This window comes from Pungitius pungitius, chromosome 14 (genome assembly GCF_949316345.1).
Source record: "Pungitius pungitius chromosome 14, fPunPun2.1, whole genome shotgun sequence".
In the NCBI taxonomy this organism is placed as follows: domain Eukaryota; kingdom Metazoa; phylum Chordata; class Actinopteri; order Perciformes; family Gasterosteidae; genus Pungitius; species Pungitius pungitius.
The window spans coordinates 19,404,531-19,418,930 of NC_084913.1; the positions used below are offsets into that span (position 1 = coordinate 19,404,531).

At 44.5% G+C, this 14,400-nt stretch overlaps 30 non-coding genes across 30 annotated transcripts; all 30 read left to right on the top strand.

The window, feature by feature from the left end:
* Positions 1-147: 147 nt before the first annotated feature.
* Positions 148-266, top strand: LOC134104610 (5S ribosomal RNA). Its single transcript, XR_009942009.1, has one exon. It is a non-coding gene; the product is annotated as a 5S ribosomal RNA (ribosomal RNA).
* A 339-nt stretch (positions 267-605) lies between these two features.
* Positions 606-724, top strand: LOC134104960 (5S ribosomal RNA). Its single transcript, XR_009942327.1, has one exon. It is a non-coding gene; the product is annotated as a 5S ribosomal RNA (ribosomal RNA).
* A 395-nt stretch (positions 725-1,119) lies between these two features.
* On the top strand, positions 1,120-1,238 carry LOC134104612 (5S ribosomal RNA). The gene has a single exon (XR_009942010.1). It is a non-coding gene; the product is annotated as a 5S ribosomal RNA (ribosomal RNA).
* A 344-nt stretch (positions 1,239-1,582) lies between these two features.
* On the top strand, positions 1,583-1,701 carry LOC134104614 (5S ribosomal RNA). Its single transcript, XR_009942012.1, has one exon. It is a non-coding gene; the product is annotated as a 5S ribosomal RNA (ribosomal RNA).
* A 339-nt stretch (positions 1,702-2,040) lies between these two features.
* Positions 2,041-2,159, top strand: LOC134104927 (5S ribosomal RNA). The gene has a single exon (XR_009942297.1). It is a non-coding gene; the product is annotated as a 5S ribosomal RNA (ribosomal RNA).
* Positions 2,160-2,554: 395 nt separating this feature from the next.
* Positions 2,555-2,673, top strand: LOC134104980 (5S ribosomal RNA). The gene has a single exon (XR_009942345.1). It is a non-coding gene; the product is annotated as a 5S ribosomal RNA (ribosomal RNA).
* Positions 2,674-3,012: 339 nt separating this feature from the next.
* On the top strand, positions 3,013-3,131 carry LOC134104942 (5S ribosomal RNA). Its single transcript, XR_009942310.1, has one exon. It is a non-coding gene; the product is annotated as a 5S ribosomal RNA (ribosomal RNA).
* A 395-nt stretch (positions 3,132-3,526) lies between these two features.
* LOC134104615 (5S ribosomal RNA) lies at positions 3,527-3,645 on the top strand. The gene has a single exon (XR_009942013.1). It is a non-coding gene; the product is annotated as a 5S ribosomal RNA (ribosomal RNA).
* A 339-nt stretch (positions 3,646-3,984) lies between these two features.
* LOC134104616 (5S ribosomal RNA) lies at positions 3,985-4,103 on the top strand. The gene has a single exon (XR_009942014.1). It is a non-coding gene; the product is annotated as a 5S ribosomal RNA (ribosomal RNA).
* Positions 4,104-4,498: 395 nt separating this feature from the next.
* LOC134104617 (5S ribosomal RNA) lies at positions 4,499-4,617 on the top strand. The gene has a single exon (XR_009942015.1). It is a non-coding gene; the product is annotated as a 5S ribosomal RNA (ribosomal RNA).
* Positions 4,618-4,956: 339 nt separating this feature from the next.
* LOC134104901 (5S ribosomal RNA) lies at positions 4,957-5,075 on the top strand. Its single transcript, XR_009942273.1, has one exon. It is a non-coding gene; the product is annotated as a 5S ribosomal RNA (ribosomal RNA).
* Positions 5,076-5,470: 395 nt separating this feature from the next.
* Positions 5,471-5,589, top strand: LOC134104618 (5S ribosomal RNA). Its single transcript, XR_009942016.1, has one exon. It is a non-coding gene; the product is annotated as a 5S ribosomal RNA (ribosomal RNA).
* A 339-nt stretch (positions 5,590-5,928) lies between these two features.
* Positions 5,929-6,047, top strand: LOC134104943 (5S ribosomal RNA). Its single transcript, XR_009942311.1, has one exon. It is a non-coding gene; the product is annotated as a 5S ribosomal RNA (ribosomal RNA).
* A 395-nt stretch (positions 6,048-6,442) lies between these two features.
* LOC134104619 (5S ribosomal RNA) lies at positions 6,443-6,561 on the top strand. The gene has a single exon (XR_009942017.1). It is a non-coding gene; the product is annotated as a 5S ribosomal RNA (ribosomal RNA).
* A 339-nt stretch (positions 6,562-6,900) lies between these two features.
* On the top strand, positions 6,901-7,019 carry LOC134104944 (5S ribosomal RNA). Its single transcript, XR_009942312.1, has one exon. It is a non-coding gene; the product is annotated as a 5S ribosomal RNA (ribosomal RNA).
* A 395-nt stretch (positions 7,020-7,414) lies between these two features.
* LOC134104620 (5S ribosomal RNA) lies at positions 7,415-7,533 on the top strand. The gene has a single exon (XR_009942018.1). It is a non-coding gene; the product is annotated as a 5S ribosomal RNA (ribosomal RNA).
* Positions 7,534-7,872: 339 nt separating this feature from the next.
* Positions 7,873-7,991, top strand: LOC134104962 (5S ribosomal RNA). The gene has a single exon (XR_009942328.1). It is a non-coding gene; the product is annotated as a 5S ribosomal RNA (ribosomal RNA).
* Positions 7,992-8,386: 395 nt separating this feature from the next.
* Positions 8,387-8,505, top strand: LOC134104621 (5S ribosomal RNA). The gene has a single exon (XR_009942019.1). It is a non-coding gene; the product is annotated as a 5S ribosomal RNA (ribosomal RNA).
* Positions 8,506-8,849: 344 nt separating this feature from the next.
* On the top strand, positions 8,850-8,968 carry LOC134104623 (5S ribosomal RNA). Its single transcript, XR_009942020.1, has one exon. It is a non-coding gene; the product is annotated as a 5S ribosomal RNA (ribosomal RNA).
* A 339-nt stretch (positions 8,969-9,307) lies between these two features.
* On the top strand, positions 9,308-9,426 carry LOC134104930 (5S ribosomal RNA). The gene has a single exon (XR_009942299.1). It is a non-coding gene; the product is annotated as a 5S ribosomal RNA (ribosomal RNA).
* A 395-nt stretch (positions 9,427-9,821) lies between these two features.
* Positions 9,822-9,940, top strand: LOC134104981 (5S ribosomal RNA). Its single transcript, XR_009942346.1, has one exon. It is a non-coding gene; the product is annotated as a 5S ribosomal RNA (ribosomal RNA).
* Positions 9,941-10,279: 339 nt separating this feature from the next.
* LOC134104624 (5S ribosomal RNA) lies at positions 10,280-10,398 on the top strand. Its single transcript, XR_009942021.1, has one exon. It is a non-coding gene; the product is annotated as a 5S ribosomal RNA (ribosomal RNA).
* Positions 10,399-10,793: 395 nt separating this feature from the next.
* Positions 10,794-10,912, top strand: LOC134104626 (5S ribosomal RNA). The gene has a single exon (XR_009942023.1). It is a non-coding gene; the product is annotated as a 5S ribosomal RNA (ribosomal RNA).
* Positions 10,913-11,251: 339 nt separating this feature from the next.
* Positions 11,252-11,370, top strand: LOC134104627 (5S ribosomal RNA). The gene has a single exon (XR_009942024.1). It is a non-coding gene; the product is annotated as a 5S ribosomal RNA (ribosomal RNA).
* Positions 11,371-11,765: 395 nt separating this feature from the next.
* On the top strand, positions 11,766-11,884 carry LOC134104628 (5S ribosomal RNA). Its single transcript, XR_009942025.1, has one exon. It is a non-coding gene; the product is annotated as a 5S ribosomal RNA (ribosomal RNA).
* A 339-nt stretch (positions 11,885-12,223) lies between these two features.
* On the top strand, positions 12,224-12,342 carry LOC134104629 (5S ribosomal RNA). Its single transcript, XR_009942026.1, has one exon. It is a non-coding gene; the product is annotated as a 5S ribosomal RNA (ribosomal RNA).
* Positions 12,343-12,737: 395 nt separating this feature from the next.
* On the top strand, positions 12,738-12,856 carry LOC134104630 (5S ribosomal RNA). Its single transcript, XR_009942027.1, has one exon. It is a non-coding gene; the product is annotated as a 5S ribosomal RNA (ribosomal RNA).
* A 339-nt stretch (positions 12,857-13,195) lies between these two features.
* Positions 13,196-13,314, top strand: LOC134104902 (5S ribosomal RNA). The gene has a single exon (XR_009942274.1). It is a non-coding gene; the product is annotated as a 5S ribosomal RNA (ribosomal RNA).
* Positions 13,315-13,709: 395 nt separating this feature from the next.
* On the top strand, positions 13,710-13,828 carry LOC134104631 (5S ribosomal RNA). Its single transcript, XR_009942028.1, has one exon. It is a non-coding gene; the product is annotated as a 5S ribosomal RNA (ribosomal RNA).
* A 339-nt stretch (positions 13,829-14,167) lies between these two features.
* Positions 14,168-14,286, top strand: LOC134104945 (5S ribosomal RNA). The gene has a single exon (XR_009942313.1). It is a non-coding gene; the product is annotated as a 5S ribosomal RNA (ribosomal RNA).
* The last annotated feature ends 114 nt before the right edge of the window (positions 14,287-14,400 follow it).

Genomic DNA, 14,400 nt, shown 5'->3' on the forward strand with positions numbered 1-14,400 from the left:
GTTAGAATTGCCAGTGAAGAAAAGTAAAGTTACCTTCAGGCTTTAGGAACCTCTCTTGCCAATGCTAAGAACTGCTTCAATTTTAGAAAAAGAAACTTCTGATTATCTTTGACACGTTTTAAAGGATTAGGAAAAAGATGAAAAGCAGCTTACGGCCATACCTCTCTGGTTCCGCCCGATCTCGTCTGATCTCGGAAGCTAAGCAGAGCAGGGCCTGGTTAGTACCTGGATGGAAGACCGCCTGGGAATCCCAGGTGCCGTAAGCTTTTTCACTTCTCTCTCTGAAAGCCGCCCAGCTCCGTAGATTGTACACCTACACAATTGAAAAAAAAATGTCACATTGTAGAAGAGATGCAATAGGAAGAAGATGAAAGGTGGCTTACGTCCATACCATCGTCAGGCCATTTGAGGTGGCGGGGACTGCAATGGCCATTCACCGATTGGCTGGGACCCCTGGGCGGGTCTTCTCTAGTCCATCCAATTTTCGGCATGGGATGTCACAGCCTTCTTTGCATACCCTTATTTAACCCACACAAAGATGCCAACGGCAGGCGTGTCATAATTCATTGACGCATTATAAAGGATTAGGAAAAAGATAAAAAGCAGCTTACGGCCATACCTCTCTGGTTCCGCCTGATCTCGTCTGATCTCGGAAGCTAAGCAGTGCAGGGCCTGGTTAGTACCTGGATGGAAGACCGCCTGGGAATCCCAGGTGCCGTAAGCTTTTTCACTTCTCTCTCCGAAAGCCGCCCAGCGCCGCAGATTGTACACCTACAAATTACAAAAAGAATATCACATTGTTGAAGAGATGCATGTTTAGTGTTGTTTTAACGTTGGATATGAAAGGAAATTAGACAATATTATCCAAAATGATTCCGTTTCATGATTGCTAAATTAGTGTTGATCAACATTTACGATTGGCATACTATTGTTTGTAATTTAGCCGTTGAAATACAGGTGCTAACCCAACATGTTAGAATTGCCAGTGAAGAAAAGTAAAGTTACCTTCAGGCTTTAGGAACCTCTCTTGCCAATGCTAAGAACTGCTTCAATTTTAGAAAAAGAAACTTCTGATTATCTTTGACACGTTTTAAAGGATTAGGAAAAAGATGAAAAGCAGCTTACGGCCATACCTCTCTGGTTCCGCCCGATCTCGTCTGATCTCGGAAGCTAAGCAGAGCAGGGCCTGGTTAGTACCTGGATGGAAGACCGCCTGGGAATCCCAGGTGCCGTAAGCTTTTTCACTTCTCTCTCCGAAAGCCGCCGAGCGCCGCAGATTGTACACCTGTTTTAACGTTGGATATTAAAGGAAATTAGACAATATTATCCAAAATGATTCCGTTTCATGATTGCTAAATTAGTGTTGATCAACATTTACGATTGGCATACTATTGTTTGTAATTTAGCCGTTGAAATACAGGTGCTAACCCAACATGTTAGAATTGCCAGTGAAGAAAAGTAAAGTTACCTTCAGGCTTTAGGAACCTCTCTTGCCAATGCTAAGAACTGCTTCAATTTTAGAAAAAGAAACTTCTGATTATCTTTGACACGTTTTAAAGGATTAGGAAAAAGATGAAAAGCAGCTTACGGCCATACCTCTCTGGTTCCGCCCGATCTCGTCTGATCTCGGAAGCTAAGCAGAGCAGGGCCTGGTTAGTACCTGGATGGAAGACCGCCTGGGAATCCCAGGTGCCGTAAGCTTTTTCACTTCTCTCTCTGAAAGCCGCCCAGCGCCGTAGATTGTACACCTACACAATTGTAAAAAAAATGTCACATTGTAGAAGAGATGCAATAGGAAGAAGATGAAAGGTGGCTTACGTCCATACCATCGTCAGGCCATTTGAGGTGGCGGGGACTGCAATGGCCATTCACCGATTGGCTGGGACCCCTGGGCGGGTCTTCTCTAGTCCATCCAATTTTCGGCATGGGATGTCACAGCCTTCTTTGCATACCCTTATTTAACCCACACAAAGATGCCAACGGCAGGCGTGTCATAATTCATTGACGCATTATAAAGGATTAGGAAAAAGATAAAAAGCAGCTTACGGCCATACCTCTCTGGTTCCGCCCGATCTCGTCTGATCTCGGAAGCTAAGCAGAGCAGGGCCTGGTTAGTACCTGGATGGAAGGCCGCCTGGGAATCCCAGGTGCCGTAAGCTTTTTCACTTCTCTCTCCGAAAGCCGCCGAGCGCCGCAGATTGTACACCTACAAATTACAAAAAGAATATCACATTGTTGAAGAGATGCATGTTTAGTGTTGTTTTAACGTTGGATATGAAAGGAAATTAGACAATATTATCCAAAATGATTCCGTTTCATGATTGCTAAATTAGTGTTGATCAACATTTACGATTGGCATACTATTGTTTGTAATTTAGCCGTTGAAATACAGGTGCTAACCCAACATGTTAGAATTGCCAGTGAAGAAAAGTAAAGTTACCTTCAGGCTTTAGGAACCTCTCTTGCCAATGCTAAGAACTGCTTCAATTTTAGAAAAAGAAACTTCTGATTATCTTTGACACGTTTTAAAGGATTAGGAAAAAGATGAAAAGCAGCTTACGGCCATACCTCTCTGGTTCCGCCCGATCTCGTCTGATCTCGGAAGCTAAGCAGAGCAGGGCCTGGTTAGTACCTGGATGGAAGACCGCCTGGGAATCCCATGTGCCGTAAGCTTTTTCACTTCTCTCTCTGAAAGCCGCCCAGCGCCGTAGATTGTACACCTACACAATTGTAAAAAAAATTTCACATTGTAGAAGAGATGCAATAGGAAGAAGATGAAAGGTGGCTTACGTCCATACCATCGTCAGGCCATTTGAGGTGGCGGGGACTGCAATGGCCATTCACCGATTGGCTGGGACCCCTGGGCGGGTCTTCTCTAGTCCATCCAATTTTCGGCATGGGATGTCACAGCCTTCTTTGCATACCCTTATTTAACCCACACAAAGATGCCAACGGCAGGCGTGTCATAATTCATTGACGCATTATAAAGGATTAGGAAAAAGATAAAAAGCAGCTTACGGCCATACCTCTCTGGTTCCGCCCGATCTCGTCTGATCTCGGAAGCTAAGCAGAGCAGGGCCTGGTTAGTACCTGGATGGAAGACCGCCTGGGAATCCTAGGTGCCGTAAGCTTTTTCACTTCTCTCTCCGAAAGCCGCCGAGCGCCGCAGATTGTACACCTACAAATTACAAAAAGAATATCACATTGTTGAAGAGATGCATGTTTAGTGTTGTTTTAACGTTGGATATGAAAGGAAATTAGACAATATTATCCAAAATGATTCCGTTTCATGATTGCTAAATTAGTGTTGATCAACATTTACGATTGGCATACTATTGTTTGTAATTTAGCCGTTGAAATACAGGTGCTAACCCAACATGTTAGAATTGCCAGTGAAGAAAAGTAAAGTTACCTTCAGGCTTTAGGAACCTCTCTTGCCAATGCTAAGAACTGCTTCAATTTTAGAAAAAGAAACTTCTGATTATCTTTGACACGTTTTAAAGGATTAGGAAAAAGATGAAAAGCAGCTTACGGCCATACCTCTCTGGTTCCGCCCGATCTCGTCTGATCTCGGAAGCTAAGCAGAGCAGGGCCTGGTTAGTACCTGGATGGAAGACCGCCTGGGAATCCCAGGTGCCGTAAGCTTTTTCACTTCTCTCTCTGAAAGCCGCCCAGCGCCGTAGATTGTACACCTACACAATTGTAAAAAAAATGTCACATTGTAGAAGAGATGCAATAGGAAGAAGATGAAAGGTGGCTTACGTCCATACCATCGTCAGGCCATTTGAGGTGGCGGGGACTGCAATGGCCATTCACCGATTGGCTGGGACCCCTGGGCGGGTCTTCTCTAGTCCATCCAATTTTCGGCATGGGATGTCACAGCCTTCTTTGCATACCCTTATTTAACCCACACAAAGATGCCAACGGCAGGCGTGTCATAATTCATTGACGCATTATAAAGGATTAGGAAAAAGATAAAAAGCAGCTTACGGCCATACCTCTCTGGTTCCGCCCGATCTCGTCTGATCTCGGAAGCTAAGCAGAGCAGGGCCTGGTTAGTACCTGGATGGAAGACCGCCTGGGAATCCCAGGTGCCGTAAGCTTTTTCACTTCTCTCTCCGAAAGCCGCCGAGCGCCGCAGATTGTACACCTACAAATTACAAAAAGAATATCACATTGTTGAAGAGATGCATGTTTAGTGTTGTTTTAACGTTGGATATGAAAGGAAATTAGACAATATTATCCAAAATGATTCCGTTTCATGATTGCTAAATTAGTGTTGATCAACATTTACGATTGGCATACTATTGTTTGTAATTTAGCCGTTGAAATACAGGTGCTAACCCAACATGTTAGAATTGCCAGTGAAGAAAAGTAAAGTTACCTTCAGGCTTTAGGAACCTCTCTTGCCAATGCTAAGAACTGCTTCAATTTTAGAAAAAGAAACTTCTGATTATCTTTGACACGTTTTAAAGGATTAGGAAAAAGATGAAAAGCAGCTTACGGCCATACCTCTCTGGTTCCGCCCGATCTCGTCTGATCTCGGAAGCTAAGCAGAGCAGGGCCTGGTTAGTACCTGGATGGAAGACCGCCTGGGAATCCCAGGTGCCGTAAGCTTTTTCACTTCTCTCTCTGAAAGCCGCCCAGCGCCGCAGATTGTACACCTACACAATTGTAAAAAAAATGTCACATTGTAGAAGAGATGCAATAGGAAGAAGATGAAAGGTGGCTTACGTCCATACCATCGTCAGGCCATTTGAGGTGGCGGGGACTGCAATGGCCATTCACCGATTGGCTGGGACCCCTGGGCGGGTCTTCTCTAGTCCATCCAATTTTCGGCATGGGATGTCACAGCCTTCTTTGCATACCCTTATTTAACCCACACAAAGATGCCAACGGCAGGCGTGTCATAATTCATTGACGCATTATAAAGGATTAGGAAAAAGATAAAAAGCAGCTTACGGCCATACCTCTCTGGTTCCGCCCGATCTCGTCTGATCTCGGAAGCTAAGCAGTGCAGGGCCTGGTTAGTACCTGGATGGAAGACCGCCTGGGAATCCCAGGTGCCGTAAGCTTTTTCACTTCTCTCTCCGAAAGCCGCCCAGCGCCGCAGATTGTACACCTACAAATTACAAAAAGAATATCACATTGTTGAAGAGATGCATGTTTAGTGTTGTTTTAACGTTGGATATGAAAGGAAATTAGACAATATTATCCAAAATGATTCCGTTTCATGATTGCTAAATTAGTGTTGATCAACATTTACGATTGGCATACTATTGTTTGTAATTTAGCCGTTGAAATACAGGTGCTAACCCAACATGTTAGAATTGCCAGTGAAGAAAAGTAAAGTTACCTTCAGGCTTTAGGAACCTCTCTTGCCAATGCTAAGAACTGCTTCAATTTTAGAAAAAGAAACTTCTGATTATCTTTGACACGTTTTAAAGGATTAGGAAAAAGATGAAAAGCAGCTTACGGCCATACCTCTCTGGTTCCGCCCGATCTCGTCTGATCTCGGAAGCTAAGCAGAGCAGGGCCTGGTTAGTACCTGGATGGAAGACCGCCTGGGAATCCCAGGTGCCGTAAGCTTTTTCACTTCTCTCTCTGAAAGCCGCCCAGCGCCGTAAATTGTACACCTGCACAATTGTAAAAAAAAATTCACATTGTAGAAGAGATGCAATAGGAAGAAGATGAAAGGTGGCTTACGTCCATACTATCGTCAGGCCATTTGAGGTGGCGGGGACTGCAATGGCCATTCACCGATTGGCTGGGACCCCTGGGCGGGTCTTCTCTAGTCCATCCAATTTTCGGCATGGGATGTCACAGCCTTCTTTGCATACCCTTATTTAACCCACACAAAGATGCCAACGGCAGGCGTGTCATAATTCATTGACGCATTATAAAGGATTAGGAAAAAGATAAAAAGCAGCTTACGGCCATACCTCTCTGGTTCCGCCCGATCTCGTCTGATCTCGGAAGCTAAGCAGAGCAGGGCCTGGTTAGTACCTGGATGGAAGACCGCCTGGGAATCCTAGGTGCCGTAAGCTTTTTCACTTCTCTCTCCGAAAGCCGCCGAGCGCCGCAGATTGTACACCTACAAATTACAAAAAGAATATCACATTGTTGAAGAGATGCATGTTTAGTGTTGTTTTAACGTTGGATATGAAAGGAAATTAGACAATATTATCCAAAATGATTCCGTTTCATGATTGCTAAATTAGTGTTGATCAACATTTACGATTGGCATACTATTGTTTGTAATTTAGCCGTTGAAATACAGGTGCTAACCCAACATGTTAGAATTGCCAGTGAAGAAAAGTAAAGTTACCTTCAGGCTTTAGGAACCTCTCTTGCCAATGCTAAGAACTGCTTCAATTTTAGAAAAAGAAACTTCTGATTATCTTTGACACGTTTTAAAGGATTAGGAAAAAGATGAAAAGCAGCTTACGGCCATACCTCTCTGGTTCCGCCCGATCTCGTCTGATCTCGGAAGCTAAGCAGAGCAGGGCCTGGTTAGTACCTGGATGGAAGACCGCCTGGGAATCCCAGGTGCCGTAAGCTTTTTCACTTCTCTCTCTGAAAGCCGCCCAGCTCCGTAGATTGTACACCTACACAATTGAAAAAAAAATGTCACATTGTAGAAGAGATGCAATAGGAAGAAGATGAAAGGTGGCTTACGTCCATACCATCGTCAGGCCATTTGAGGTGGCGGGGACTGCAATGGCCATTCACCGATTGGCTGGGACCCCTGGGCGGGTCTTCTCTAGTCCATCCAATTTTCGGCATGGGATGTCACAGCCTTCTTTGCATACCCTTATTTAACCCACACAAAGATGCCAACGGCAGGCGTGTCATAATTCATTGACGCATTATAAAGGATTAGGAAAAAGATAAAAAGCAGCTTACGGCCATACCTCTCTGGTTCCGCCCGATCTCGTCTGATCTCGGAAGCTAAGCAGAGCAGGGCCTGGTTAGTACCTGGATGGAAGACCGCCTGGGAATCCTAGGTGCCGTAAGCTTTTTCACTTCTCTCTCCGAAAGCCGCCGAGCGCCGCAGATTGTACACCTACAAATTACAAAAAGAATATCACATTGTTGAAGAGATGCATGTTTAGTGTTGTTTTAACGTTGGATATGAAAGGAAATTAGACAATATTATCCAAAATGATTCCGTTTCATGATTGCTAAATTAGTGTTGATCAACATTTACGATTGGCATACTATTGTTTGTAATTTAGCCGTTGAAATACAGGTGCTAACCCAACATGTTAGAATTGCCAGTGAAGAAAAGTAAAGTTACCTTCAGGCTTTAGGAACCTCTCTTGCCAATGCTAAGAACTGCTTCAATTTTAGAAAAAGAAACTTCTGATTATCTTTGACACGTTTTAAAGGATTAGGAAAAAGATGAAAAGCAGCTTACGGCCATACCTCTCTGGTTCCGCCCGATCTCGTCTGATCTCGGAAGCTAAGCAGAGCAGGGCCTGGTTAGTACCTGGATGGAAGACCGCCTGGGAATCCCAGGTGCCGTAAGCTTTTTCACTTCTCTCTCTGAAAGCCGCCCAGCTCCGTAGATTGTACACCTACACAATTGAAAAAAAAATGTCACATTGTAGAAGAGATGCAATAGGAAGAAGATGAAAGGTGGCTTACGTCCATACCATCGTCAGGCCATTTGAGGTGGCGGGGACTGCAATGGCCATTCACCGATTGGCTGGGACCCCTGGGCGGGTCTTCTCTAGTCCATCCAATTTTCGGCATGGGATGTCACAGCCTTCTTTGCATACCCTTATTTAACCCACACAAAGATGCCAACGGCAGGCGTGTCATAATTCATTGACGCATTATAAAGGATTAGGAAAAAGATAAAAAGCAGCTTACGGCCATACCTCTCTGGTTCCGCCTGATCTCGTCTGATCTCGGAAGCTAAGCAGTGCAGGGCCTGGTTAGTACCTGGATGGAAGACCGCCTGGGAATCCCAGGTGCCGTAAGCTTTTTCACTTCTCTCTCCGAAAGCCGCCCAGCGCCGCAGATTGTACACCTACAAATTACAAAAAGAATATCACATTGTTGAAGAGATGCATGTTTAGTGTTGTTTTAACGTTGGATATGAAAGGAAATTAGACAATATTATCCAAAATGATTCCGTTTCATGATTGCTAAATTAGTGTTGATCAACATTTACGATTGGCATACTATTGTTTGTAATTTAGCCGTTGAAATACAGGTGCTAACCCAACATGTTAGAATTGCCAGTGAAGAAAAGTAAAGTTACCTTCAGGCTTTAGGAACCTCTCTTGCCAATGCTAAGAACTGCTTCAATTTTAGAAAAAGAAACTTCTGATTATCTTTGACACGTTTTAAAGGATTAGGAAAAAGATGAAAAGCAGCTTACGGCCATACCTCTCTGGTTCCGCCCGATCTCGTCTGATCTCGGAAGCTAAGCAGAGCAGGGCCTGGTTAGTACCTGGATGGAAGACCGCCTGGGAATCCCAGGTGCCGTAAGCTTTTTCACTTCTCTCTCCGAAAGCCGCCGAGCGCCGCAGATTGTACACCTGTTTTAACGTTGGATATTAAAGGAAATTAGACAATATTATCCAAAATGATTCCGTTTCATGATTGCTAAATTAGTGTTGATCAACATTTACGATTGGCATACTATTGTTTGTAATTTAGCCGTTGAAATACAGGTGCTAACCCAACATGTTAGAATTGCCAGTGAAGAAAAGTAAAGTTACCTTCAGGCTTTAGGAACCTCTCTTGCCAATGCTAAGAACTGCTTCAATTTTAGAAAAAGAAACTTCTGATTATCTTTGACACGTTTTAAAGGATTAGGAAAAAGATGAAAAGCAGCTTACGGCCATACCTCTCTGGTTCCGCCCGATCTCGTCTGATCTCGGAAGCTAAGCAGAGCAGGGCCTGGTTAGTACCTGGATGGAAGACCGCCTGGGAATCCCAGGTGCCGTAAGCTTTTTCACTTCTCTCTCTGAAAGCCGCCCAGCGCCGTAGATTGTACACCTACACAATTGTAAAAAAAATGTCACATTGTAGAAGAGATGCAATAGGAAGAAGATGAAAGGTGGCTTACGTCCATACCATCGTCAGGCCATTTGAGGTGGCGGGGACTGCAATGGCCATTCACCGATTGGCTGGGACCCCTGGGCGGGTCTTCTCTAGTCCATCCAATTTTCGGCATGGGATGTCACAGCCTTCTTTGCATACCCTTATTTAACCCACACAAAGATGCCAACGGCAGGCGTGTCATAATTCATTGACGCATTATAAAGGATTAGGAAAAAGATAAAAAGCAGCTTACGGCCATACCTCTCTGGTTCCGCCCGATCTCGTCTGATCTCGGAAGCTAAGCAGAGCAGGGCCTGGTTAGTACCTGGATGGAAGGCCGCCTGGGAATCCCAGGTGCCGTAAGCTTTTTCACTTCTCTCTCCGAAAGCCGCCGAGCGCCGCAGATTGTACACCTACAAATTACAAAAAGAATATCACATTGTTGAAGAGATGCATGTTTAGTGTTGTTTTAACGTTGGATATGAAAGGAAATTAGACAATATTATCCAAAATGATTCCGTTTCATGATTGCTAAATTAGTGTTGATCAACATTTACGATTGGCATACTATTGTTTGTAATTTAGCCGTTGAAATACAGGTGCTAACCCAACATGTTAGAATTGCCAGTGAAGAAAAGTAAAGTTACCTTCAGGCTTTAGGAACCTCTCTTGCCAATGCTAAGAACTGCTTCAATTTTAGAAAAAGAAACTTCTGATTATCTTTGACACGTTTTAAAGGATTAGGAAAAAGATGAAAAGCAGCTTACGGCCATACCTCTCTGGTTCCGCCCGATCTCGTCTGATCTCGGAAGCTAAGCAGAGCAGGGCCTGGTTAGTACCTGGATGGAAGACCGCCTGGGAATCCCATGTGCCGTAAGCTTTTTCACTTCTCTCTCTGAAAGCCGCCCAGCGCCGTAGATTGTACACCTACACAATTGTAAAAAAAATTTCACATTGTAGAAGAGATGCAATAGGAAGAAGATGAAAGGTGGCTTACGTCCATACCATCGTCAGGCCATTTGAGGTGGCGGGGACTGCAATGGCCATTCACCGATTGGCTGGGACCCCTGGGCGGGTCTTCTCTAGTCCATCCAATTTTCGGCATGGGATGTCACAGCCTTCTTTGCATACCCTTATTTAACCCACACAAAGATGCCAACGGCAGGCGTGTCATAATTCATTGACGCATTATAAAGGATTAGGAAAAAGATAAAAAGCAGCTTACGGCCATACCTCTCTGGTTCCGCCCGATCTCGTCTGATCTCGGAAGCTAAGCAGAGCAGGGCCTGGTTAGTACCTGGATGGAAGACCGCCTGGGAATCCCAGGTGCCGTAAGCTTTTTCACTTCTCTCTCCGAAAGCCGCCGAGCGCCGCAGATTGTACACCTACAAATTACAAAAAGAATATCACATTGTTGAAGAGATGCATGTTTAGTGTTGTTTTAACGTTGGATATGAAAGGAAATTAGACAATATTATCCAAAATGATTCCGTTTCATGATTGCTAAATTAGTGTTGATCAACATTTACGATTGGCATACTATTGTTTGTAATTTAGCCGTTGAAATACAGGTGCTAACCCAACATGTTAGAATTGCCAGTGAAGAAAAGTAAAGTTACCTTCAGGCTTTAGGAACCTCTCTTGCCAATGCTAAGAACTGCTTCAATTTTAGAAAAAGAAACTTCTGATTATCTTTGACACGTTTTAAAGGATTAGGAAAAAGATGAAAAGCAGCTTACGGCCATACCTCTCTGGTTCCGCCCGATCTCGTCTGATCTCGGAAGCTAAGCAGAGCAGGGCCTGGTTAGTACCTGGATGGAAGACCGCCTGGGAATCCCAGGTGCCGTAAGCTTTTTCACTTCTCTCTCTGAAAGCCGCCCAGCGCCGTAGATTGTACACCTACACAATTGTAAAAAAAATGTCACATTGTAGAAGAGATGCAATAGGAAGAAGATGAAAGGTGGCTTACGTCCATACCATCGTCAGGCCATTTGAGGTGGCGGGGACTGCAATGGCCATTCACCGATTGGCTGGGACCCCTGGGCGGGTCTTCTCTAGTCCATCCAATTTTCGGCATGGGATGTCACAGCCTTCTTTGCATACCCTTATTTAACCCACACAAAGATGCCAACGGCAGGCGTGTCATAATTCATTGACGCATTATAAAGGATTAGGAAAAAGATAAAAAGCAGCTTACGGCCATACCTCTCTGGTTCCGCCCGATCTCGTCTGATCTCGGAAGCTAAGCAGAGCAGGGCCTGGTTAGTACCTGGATGGAAGACCGCCTGGGAATCCCAGGTGCCGTAAGCTTTTTCACTTCTCTCTCCGAAAGCCGCCGAGCGCCGCAGATTGTACACCTACAAATTACAAAAAGAATATCACATTGTTGAAGAGATGCATGTTTAGTGTTGTTTTAACGTTGGATATGAAAGGAAATTAGACAATATTATCCAAAATGATTCCGTTTCATGATTGCTAAATTAGTGTTGATCAACATTTACGATTGGCATACTATTGTTTGTAATTTAGCCGTTGAAATACAGGTGCTAACCCAACATGTTAGAATTGCCAGTGAAGAAAAGTAAAGTTACCTTCAGGCTTTAGGAACCTCTCTTGCCAATGCTAAGAACTGCTTCAATTTTAGAAAAAGAAACTTCTGATTATCTTTGACACGTTTTAAAGGATTAGGAAAAAGATGAAAAGCAGCTTACGGCCATACCTCTCTGGTTCCGCCCGATCTCGTCTGATCTCGGAAGCTAAGCAGAGCAGGGCCTGGTTAGTACCTGGATGGAAGACCGCCTGGGAATCCCAGGTGCCGTAAGCTTTTTCACTTCTCTCTCTGAAAGCCGCCCAGCGCCGTAGATTGTACACCTACACAATTGTAAAAAAAATGTCACATTGTAGAAGAGATGCAATAGGAAGAAGATGAAAGGTGGCTTACGTCCATACCATCGTCAGGCCATTTGAGGTGGCGGGGACTGCAATGGCCATTCACCGATTGGCTGGGACCCCTGGGCGGGTCTTCTCTAGTCCATCCAATTTTCGGCATGGGATGTCACAGCCTTCTTTGCATACCCTTATTTAACCCACACAAAGATGCCAACGGCAGGCGTGTCATAATTCATTGACGCATTATAAAGGATTAGGAAAAAGATAAAAAGCAGCTTACGGCCATACCTCTCTGGTTCCGCCCGATCTCGTCTGATCTCGGAAGCTAAGCAGAGCAGGGCCTGGTTAGTACCTGGATGGAAGACCGCCTGGGAATCCCAGGTGCCGTAAGCTTTTTCACTTCTCTCTCCGAAAGCCGCCGAGCGCCGCAGATTGTACACCTACAAATTACAAAAAGAATATCACATTGTTGAAGAGATGCATGTTTAGTGTTGTTTTAACGTTGGATATGAAAGGAAATTAGACAATATTATCCAAAATGATTCCGTTTCATGATTGCTAAATTAGTGTTGATCAACATTTACGATTGGCATACTATTGTTTGTAATTTAGCCGTTGAAATACAGGTGCTAACCCAACATGTTAGAATTGCCAGTGAAGAAAAGTAAAGTTACCTTCAGGCTTTAGGAACCTCTCTTGCCAATGCTAAGAACTGCTTCAATTTTAGAAAAAGAAACTTCTGATTATCTTTGACACGTTTTAAAGGATTAGGAAAAAGATGAAAAGCAGCTTACGGCCATACCTCTCTGGTTCCGCCCGATCTCGTCTGATCTCGGAAGCTAAGCAGAGCAGGGCCTGGTTAGTACCTGGATGGAAGACCGCCTGGGAATCCCAGGTGCCGTAAGCTTTTTCACTTCTCTCTCTGAAAGCCGCCCAGCGCCGCAGATTGTACACCTACACAATTGTAAAAAAAATGTCACATTGTAGAAGAGATGCAATAGGAAGAAGATGAAAGGTGGCTTACGTCCATACCATCGTCAGGCCATTTGAGGTGGCGGGGACTGCAATGGCCATTCACCGATTGGCTGGGACCCCTGGGCGGGTCTTCTCTAGTCCATCCAATTTTCGGCATGGGATGTCACAGCCTTCTTTGCATACCCTTATTTAACCCACACAAAGATGCCAACGGCAGGCGTGTCATAATTCATTGACGCATTATAAAGGATTAGGAAAAAGATAAAAAGCAGCTTACGGCCATACCTCTCTGGTTCCGCCCGATCTCGTCTGATCTCGGAAGCTAAGCAGTGCAGGGCCTGGTTAGTACCTGGATGGAAGACCGCCTGGGAATCCCAGGTGCCGTAAGCTTTTTCACTTCTCTCTCCGAAAGCCGCCCAGCGCCGCAGATTGTACACCTACAAATTACAAAAAGAATATCACATTGTTGAAGAGATGCATGTTTAGTGTTGTTTTAACGTTGGATATGAAAGGAAATTAGACAATATTATCCAAAATGATTCCGTTTCATGATTGCTAAATTAGTGTTGATCAACATTTACGATTGGCATACTATTGTTTGTAATTTAGCCGTTGAAATACAGGTGCTAACCCAACATGTTAGAATTGCCAGTGAAGAAAAGTAAAGTTACCTTCAGGCTTTAGGAACCTCTCTTGCCAATGCTAAGAACTGCTTCAATTTTAGAAAAAGAAACTTCTGATTATCTTTGACACGTTTTAAAGGATTAGGAAAAAGATGAAAAGCAGCTTACGGCCATACCTCTCTGGTTCCGCCCGATCTCGTCTGATCTCGGAAGCTAAGCAGAGCAGGGCCTGGTTAGTACCTGGATGGAAGACCGCCTGGGAATCCCAGGTGCCGTAAGCTTTTTCACTTCTCTCTCTGAAAGCCGCCCAGCGCCGTAAATTGTACACCTGCACAATTGTAAAAAAAAATTCACATTGTAGAAGAGATGCAATAGGAAGAAGATGAAAGGTGGCTTACGTCCATACTATCGTCAGGCCATTTGAGGTGGCGGGGACTGCAATGGCCATTCACCGATTGGCTGGGACCCCTGGGCGGGTCTTCTCTAGTCCATCCAATTTTCGGCATGGGATGTCACAGCCTTCTTTGCATACCCTTATTTAACCCACACAAAGATGCCAACGGCAGGCGTGTCATAATTCATTGACGCATTATAAAGGATTAGGAAAAAGATAAAAAGCAGCTTACGGCCATACCTCTCTGGTTCCGCCCGATCTCGTCTGATCTCGGAAGCTAAGCAGAGCAGGGCCTGGTTAGTACCTGGATGGAAGACCGCCTGGGAATCCTAGGTGCCGTAAGCTTTTTCACTTCTCTCTCCGAAAGCCGCCGAGCGCCGCAGATTGTACACCTACAAATTACAAAAAGAATATCACATTGTTGAAGAGATGCATGTTTAGTGTTGTTTTAACGTTGGA